The following is a 9,386-nucleotide window of genomic DNA, read 5'->3' on the forward strand; positions in this document are numbered from 1 at the left end:
ATAATACAATACATTATCTTCACAATATTTTCATGATCTAGCTAAGGCGGGCATTCCCATGCTCAGCTTTATAAATTCATATTCATGTACATAAGACAGACAATCGTTTGTGTGGAAGACTGATGATTCTGGTAGAGCCATCATCCTTTAGCTTGGATGATTATCTGTGCAGCAATGATGTACATTTGATGTCTTTATTTTCCTGAATATATTGCAGCCGAGATGGATGAAACTAGATCCGGAGTCTTCAAACTCGTTCAATCTTCACCCAAAGTATAAGTCGATCCATGTGAAAAGATGTTCTGATGTCTAACATGGAAAGACATCGCCTGATTACCAGCCAATGATGTAAGCTGTTAACAGGCACAAGAGGAATCACCGACGATGATGATGACCCTCAAGGTACTACAGTATAATTCACATGGTGTGAATACATGAGTTAATGTCAAACACCATGTAAAATCTTCTGGTCGAAGGCCATTGATGTAAACCTATCGCCGGAAGTGAGAAACTTGCCATTGAGACATGCAAGCTTCAAAGTACTGAAAGGGTTGTTCCTAAGTCAATTTCTTGGATAATGAGATGATGTTGTCAAGAAGTGACTCGTCGTAGGAGGGCCTTGATGAATCCCACATCTACGACACAGAATGGAGCAAATGATTTTGTGGAGGTGAAAACGATATGATGATACAAGGTTCAGGGTGGCGGTCATGAAAAATGGAGAGTGAAGGTATTGCAGCGGATCAGACGTTAGCTAGGTTGGTGAATTATTTGAGCGACTTCTCTTGGACATACCAGCGACACTGAAATGGATTGGTAGCGCTAACCCGAAGATGGATGGTACGGTGGACCAATGGTGATAAGACCAGTGAACGGAATAACCCAACCCGACTCAATCATGGTGACGGAGTGAAATTGTCATGTTCAAGAGTGACCTGCTACCAATGAAGTTATTCAAGTTTTCTTCCCCTTTTTTCCTAGTCATTGCTGACTAGTACCTCTTTATTTTTGTCAAGCTTGAGGAGGATAACATATGCTTGTTCTATAATTTTCCCTTCGGGCAAACCTGTTGCTATGTTTTAACAAGCCTAGCAACAGTGAAACTCGCTCTTGTCTGCATGGACAAGTTTGTCGCTATTGTTTTAACGAGTTTAAGGACAAAGATAACTCGGTCCTTTTCAATTTTAGAGAATCTAAAAAGGGACGAAAAGGCAACTCCAGTGGTCCTTTTTCGTAATGTAATCCCTTAAGTCCTAAAAAGTGTAAAACAATACGAAAGGGATGACTTTTTGATAGTTTTAATGAGCCAAACAAGGCAAGCGATCGATATTTTTATGTAATAATCCTTCAGGTCCAAAAAGATTAAAATCTAGAAGAGGGATGGAACTTCCGATCTCTTTAACGAGCTGGAGAGGTCAATTGCTTGGCAATAATTTCATATTTTACGAGTCAGATGAAAAGAGCTTAAAGGAGACTCGTTTTTTGAGGAACGAGTGATGTTTTTCGATAGCAACTGGTTCCAGGTAAGGTTTGGAAGTTTTCAATCACGACAGTGTAAAGAAGGTGGCTAATAGAATCACTCGTCGCAACTATTCCTCAAAAGGGTAAACAATCAAATGGAGGCGTATGATTGGCTAAAAAAGAGTGGAGGTGGTGGTAAGAACACGACCAAGGTTCAAAAGCTAATAATTATGCGATTACAATGGTTATTTACCGTAGGTGGGGTTTATTTTTTAATGAGCTTAAACTCTATGGTAAAACTTGCTCATTGCTAGGTTTATTTTTTAACGAGCTTGCAATTCGCATAAAACTGCTCATGGCGAGGTTTATTTTTTAACGAGCTTGAAATTTACGTAACACTGCTCATGCCAGTCATATAATAAGGATGTCTCATCAGTATGTTCATTTTTTAGGGAGCTTGCCCCATGCGTAACTTTGCTCCGAAGCCTTTCGTTATGCAAGCTAGGAATGACCAACCTATGAGTTTGAAGGGTTAAGATCCTACAAACTAAGAAAATAAATGGTCGCTTTTCACTTGCATGCCCCCAGGTATAAAGTAGAGTTTCCAGGTCACCATATGGAAGTTCTTGCATTAACAAGATTGTTCCATCCACGTCACAGACGAAACACTTCCTTGGCGATGTCCATCGAAATGGACAAAGGTGACTGTTTTCAGTGCCAATCACATAACCTTTGACAGGGGAATCCTTTTCCAGTCTGATCCATTTTCCTAAACGGACAAGATTGTCAAACTAGTCATATTCCTACATGGAAACCTACCTTATATTTGGGTTTTCCTGCCGAAGCAAACCAGGGCGCATGCCTCCTGGGTTTCAGTCACAATCACCGAATCACTCGCAATCATCAGGTGGACAGACTGGAGATTGATTAGACATTCCTTGTGCAAAAAGACCAGTTAGGGATGGAATTTGACTAATAGCTGTGTTTGAACCAGGGAATGAAAGCTGGTCAACTAGGTGGACCACTCTGCCTTCATGTGGAAAACACATCACTCGAAAGAGTGAGGAAATGATAGCTCCCATGCTATAAATGTAGTCACGCCCAAGGAGTAGATTGTAATCTAGAGGTCCTTGGACTACCATCACGTTTAGATGAACGATTTTCCTTCTCAAAGTTATAGGAAAATTTGGAAGGATCCCTAATGGTTGACTGGTTCCTTTGTTGAAGCCTGTCAGATTTCGAATCTCAGGCAAAAGCGATGGTGAACCAAGCACTTTCCAAGCAGTTGAGGAAAGGATGCTCACAGAAGCCCCTTCATCTATAATAGTACCAACCATGACCATTCTGTAAGCTTGTACTATGATTCAGAATGGTACATTAGATGGTAGGTGGGGTTTGCCTAGTAGATTCCAATCGAAGGAAACGACTAGATTGCTTGGAGGTGGGACTGAATAAATGATCGGATAAATCTTTGACGAACTTCCTTCCTGTGGTAAAGGAATGGGTAGATTGCCCCCATGTTCATCGGAGTCTGTGTTTACGAAGAGAATTTGAACGGTGTCGTTCTCATTCTCTTTGGTGACAATATCATCTGAAGGTGGACCCTCTGAAGACAAGATTGGGTCGACTGCCGTCTCGACCTGTTGAATTTGGTCCGGTGTGGACCCAGAGGGTTTATCTTCAATGATAGGTGCTTCGACCGACAACAAAGTTGTTTCAGTCGGATTTTCAACTAGCGATGGACTCGGCAAGAGTTTCTTGTATCCAGGAGGAAGTCACTGCGGTGAAGTAGGACGGTTATCCAAGACTCTCTTAGCTTCGTCTAGGAAGGGACAACGGTGGAGGGCATGATCGCCTTCACATAGCCTACAAGGAAATTTGGATCTTCCTTTTTGTCCATACTAGGTGATGGTGTGCTCTCAACATGATCATCAGCGGTTGAAGACACCAGATTGTGCAAGCGGGGAGACCAGTCCCTCAAGATCCATGGGATGCAGGGACAATCTCGATGATAGTGGTCTCCCTTGCAAATGACACATGGAGATTTAGGTTTGGAAGGTACAGTGTATGGATTTTCACCAGATGATGCATGGTTGCCCCCTTTTGCTGTTGGATTCTTCTTCTTCTTCTCCTTCCCTTTCTTCTTCTTCTTAGTTACTTGGTTTTTAGCGTTGCTAGCTTCACCAAGCGAAGAGGAAGAAGGAGAGGGAGAAACAAACGAAGTAGAAGGTTGGGGAGCAACTTCATCTGGTTGCTGATTGGACTGCTGAGGAATTGCGCTGTTTTGAACGACAGAAGTCGAGAAAAGCCATACTGGCAGGCCAATTGTGAGCCCTGGAAGGGGAAATGTAGCCATATGTGGAGCACCAACATCCCCCCAAGAGGAGAGAGGACTAGGATTTCCACCAAGGGGAAATCCTTGATTGGTAGACTCCATTTTCTCAACCTAAAGACCAATGAGGGAATAGTGACGTTATTTCGATTAAAATAAATTTTATGATGCTTTGACACAACTTTCTTTTTCAATTTTTAAGAGTCGAGAAAAAACTAAAGATGACTCTAGTCGCCTTCGATTTTTAATGAGCTTGAAGTGACAAGTGCTCAGATGGACCTTTTCTTTCAAGGAGTCTGAAAAGGAACAAAAGTGACTACTTTGGAAATCTAGACAGAGGGGATTACCAAACCAATCACAAAACTGCAGAATACTTTTTATGCTACGATAGTCAATCTTCCCGAATGCTGTGTTTAGTGCATTGCGATTGATAGGGCGGCAGACACGACTTCCTAATGATAAAGGATGTAGCCTATTGTGGCCTCCCAATATATACTTGATGGTACGTGGGAGCACAAGTCCGTACTAGCACTTGTTGTCTCAAAGAGGAGGAATCACCCAACCTATTAGGGAAGTGATAGTTACCAGGCTTTACGACGCCGGAATACGTCTCTAGCCTAGACTTCTAGATGTTGTGCGTTAGGTTCCAAAGTGTTTTTATGTTCATCGAAGTTTATTTTACAGTTGATATTTCTTAAGAAGTTTTCCTTTAAGGTTCACTATGTGATGTAGATATACAATTCCTAAATATGCAATCTAAGATGATAAACAATCGTTTACTTTCTTTTTGCAATGGAAATCCTAGCTACTAAGGAAAGAGAGATGAAATTCTTTCAACATAGAGCAGAGAGCACACACTAGATGCACTTTTCCTAAATCAACTTCAGCATGCAGTTTTAATGCAAATGCACATGCATGTATTGTTTTTCAGTTTCCTTAATGTGAGAATGACAAAAGGAAAACAAAGTATAGATCTGAACTATCTTCTTTCAAAGCAACAATACTAATAATTTTCTTTTCAAAAAATGAAAGTAAAGCCAAGATGACACTTTGCGATTTCGAATTTAAAATTGCTTTCAACACTTGAAATACTAATGATTCAAATCAAATACAATAGCAAAATTGCAATTGACTATTTAAAAGAGGAATGCTTTGTGACACTCTTTTTCTTGATTGAAAACGACACTTGCGACACTTTCAAATCAAAAGACGACAGTTCGATTAAGCTACTATTTGCAAAGGAGAACTGTAAATGATGAAAAATACATTAAAAAAACATTCACAATTCCTTCTGATGGAGGCTGAATAATGCAAAGGAAGATGGTTTCAACAGAGATATACTGATCATAGACAACAAAACTACTGAATAAAGCTGAAGACAGTGAAGAAAAAACCAAAATTTGGAGGCAGATACAGTTTTAGTCAATCATCGCACCTATAACACAGGGAAACAGGGATGCATCTCTCTGTAACACATGGGAGGTGTGATGCATCCAGGTTTCCAAGAAGAGATAGTGCGATGGTCTAGTGATGAGACTGTGCTTGGTTTTCACTCACAGTTTGCAGCTAAGTTTAGGGATTTAGGCTGAGCTAATGATTGTCAGTAAACACAAAGTATAGGGGATGATCTAATGAGGTTATTTGAGCTACCACCAGGGCGTTTAGGATGCTTGCAAGCTAGATTTTTAGTTCATAAACCAACCCAGAGATTGACTGAAGCAACATTGATCTACTTTGCAGTTGCATAGCAAAAGCAGTTCGAAGGCTAGCTGGCTTAACTTCAAGCTCCGTCTATGGTTTATAAAGCAAACAACAGTAACAAAACAAACAAACTGTTCGTTCCCCAACGGAGTCGCCATTTTGTTATCGGGAAAACTAGTGTCCATTCAGAGCTGCTAGTCCCACTAAGACGGGTAGCTATCTTAGAAACAAACAAACTAAAGTTACTTGTGTTTTCCTTTATGATAGATAGATGAGAGAGAAGCAGAGACTACCAACCTTAGTCTTTCGCTAGTCTCCTTGCTTGTTTCCTCTCTCCTTTGATAGAGCTTTCGCCACTCCTTTCTCACTTGTCCCACTTCAAAGAACACTTGTAGAGTCAAAGCAGGAAAATACCATCAAATCATAGAGATCTATAACCATAAAAAATGTAGAATCAGATGTACATTAACCATATAAATGCATATATAAATACAAGATTCAGAGATATACAAGCATATGGAGGAAAACTTAAATAGCTTTATTGATAGAAGTAGTAGAAGAGAGGATTACAACTAGGCTGTCTGATCCAGCATCATCCTCCCAGCATGAAAGCTCTCTTCACCTCATACAAAGCAAGATCACCCAACAATGTCTTCAAAGAGAAACCAACAACACTTCCTTGCAAATTACAAAATTCCAGCCCCTGGATCTTTAGGATGAGGGATCCATATATAGATGTTTACAGGAGCGTGAGTTAGCTTCTGGGATTTTGATTAGTGTCATTTCACTGATAGTTCTTGGTTCCACTTGGAGATTTCATGATCTCTTACTCATCCCTGGGCGAATTCAGAGAGGCAAGTGTCAAATGAGTAGTTTCTAGAGGATTCTTTGAGTTTCCACCTAGAAAACTGCTTCTGCCATTTGTCTGCTCTCACTCACTACACCCTACAGAAGGGATTTCCAGTATGCATTGCACCCTCCATGTGTAATAGGTGAGATGCATCACACCCTATGCATGGAGCAGTCTATATGGTCCAGTTTTGACCAATTCTAAGTAGTTTTTCATGGAGAACTTCTGGGAGATGATGTAATCAGCTGACCTTGTTACTTTAGGGTATGAAACAAAACTTTTAGGGGTTTATAAGCCCTTGTTTTATGGACATATGTGATTGGGGTTGTAGTGCCCAAATATGTCTATAATACTATGCAAATGGTTATGGTTATGAAATTCAAGTATGAGGTAATATGTTGTGATATTATGTCATACTAATATAGACTGATCGTACATATGTGATTGTTATGCATGAATGACAAATGTTTATGAGCTTATGATGTGAACATGTTAGTTAGTTACTGTTATGGATATCATGATCTTCTTTATGTTTGAGATGATATGTTGTGAAATTATATCGATCTAATCTAGCTTGATTGTGTAGACAAGATAGTCTCCCCTAAGATATATTAAGGTATGAGTTTTCTTATGTCGTTTATTTGGTGTTTGAGTGTTGGTGTCTATTATGTCATCTATCTGTTGTTTGAATTATTGTTTAACTACATGATATGAGTATGAGTCTATAGGATTGCATGAAGGAATGATCTTGATTTAAGATGATTGTACTAACACATGTGTTTAGATAATTGATATGTACTTGAGTGTAATAGGTGACAGTTGTAGCATTATGTGTTACGACTGATGAATGTGAGTTGATTGTTGAGTATGAAATGACTGTTAGACTTAGTAAAGGTTCATTTTGAATTGATATACATGATTGTCTTCATATTTGGAACATGTGGTTGACATGTGAAAACAGTTGCATGAAACGCGCTTGGTATTAGCATGACAAGGTAACAATTGATGTGTTTATATAACTAATAGTTGGGTGGTGTGACAGTACATAGTAAGCCATGATTGTAACAAGGTAAAAGGGTAAAAGAAAGGAATTGGGAAAGAATTCCTTTGGCTATGTTTGGAAACCTTAATTCCAAACGAATGAGTGCTTTGCATACAAGAAGTCTTCTTAACCTTGATTTTGTTTGGAATTATTCGGATATGTGCTATATTCATGAACATGTATTTGATAGGTATAACAATTGGTTCTAACTATGGCTAGATTCGTCAAAGGATTGGAGTCCCTTGAGAGATGATGTGGGTGTGTTCAGTTGCAAGCAACATTCCTGGCACAAAAAGGTAAGGTAACTGGTGTATTTCTATGTTTATTTATGCACTAACATTTATGTGTTAATGGCAATACGATGTAAGGGATTGCATGGAAAAGAGGCTGCGATGAAATATTGAAGAAGGCTCAGGTTGAGCTTTCCCTTGGAGGCTTTAGGAACCACGGGGATTGATTCATGTTGTATGTTGTTAGTGCTTTTGGTCTTTTGTGATTTTCTTGCGCTTGATTTGTAGTTTTTCTATGTCTAGTGCATGGTCATGCCACTTTGTTGTGGTGTCGTATTGTTATTGGTTTTCATGGTTTTCTTATTGTTTGTTTCTTGTGCTTTCCTTTTAAGTTTTGAGTCTTGTGATTGCTTGGGAAATAGGAAAGTTAATGGATCTCAGAGAGAGCTAAATGAAATATAGTTGGAAATGTACGACTTAGATGAAGCCGGTGCATGTATAAGGGTGGTTGAAGGCAAGAGTATGACAATGAGTTGGACTGGTTGGGTCCATTGGTGTAAATGGACAATGGAAGCACAATCATGGGAAAGGTAATCGAGAAAGGTAAGGTGAATGGATTTGAGGTTTCATATGCCTTGACTATGTTGGGAACTATTGTTCTCAATGTTGCACATGTGTTGCACGCAGAAAGGGAGTTTTCTTAACCTTGACCTTATGATATCTAGTAATTATGTTGTGATCATGATTATGTCTATATATGTATACATGTATGTCATGTTTTACAGGGTCATCATGGATCATGATTATTTTATTTTAATGTTTATATGTACATATGTATGTCGTTGATTGACTAGATCATTATTATTTTATGTTGATGTTTATATGTATGTATGTGTATGTATGCATATCGTTGTCTGATAGGATCATGATTGTTTATGCTAATGTTTATATGTATTTATGTATGTATGTATCTATGTCACTATTTGATAGGGTTGTTAGGGATCATTCTTGTGGAGGAATGAATGCTTATGCAAGTGAATGACATGAAGAGGTTCTTGGTTTATGAGGAATCAAGTGGGAGAGTAGACTTGACAAATCTACAAGGTCAGTGTCATGTGGTTATGAGTTGATATTATGTGATTATATTATGTCTATGTTATGGGTAGGCTATACCGAGGGGTAAATCTGCGACATGCAGGGACAAGCATGGATAAGATAATGGAAGCAAGGTTTCTTGGTAGAGAGAGTGTGGTTTTGGATGTGTGGTACTATTGTTGTGCATATGTTGTATATGTTGCACATGTTGCATATGTGATGTTGTGTGCATGTGGTGTTGTGTATATATAGTGTGTGTACATGTTGTTTATGCAATGTTATGTAAACGGTGGTACAAATAGTGTTGTGTGAATATTGCATATGCAGTGCTGGGTATAGATGGTGCTATGTACATGTTCAATATGTGATGCTGTGTACATATTGTATTGTGCACATGATGGATATGCGCTGTTGTGTGCATATGATGCTGTGCGCATGTTGGATATGTAGTGCTGTGTACATAGGGTGCTATGTACATATGGTGTTGTGTGCATGTTGTACATTTGTTACTATGTACATATGGTGTTGTGTGCATGTGGTGTTGTGTACAAGTTGTACATATGGTGCTGTGTGTAGGCGGTGTCGTGCAGATGTCGTGCATGTGGTGCTGTGTACGTCTGACATTGTGTACATGTTGTAAAGGTGGTATGATGTACATATGGCATTGTGTACACC

This window comes from Pinus tabuliformis, chromosome Q, assembly GCF_031772625.1.
Source record: "Pinus tabuliformis cultivar Carrire ecotype Pingquan chromosome Q, CPIR1, whole genome shotgun sequence".
Taxonomy (NCBI): Eukaryota; Viridiplantae; Streptophyta; class Pinopsida; order Pinales; family Pinaceae; genus Pinus; species Pinus tabuliformis.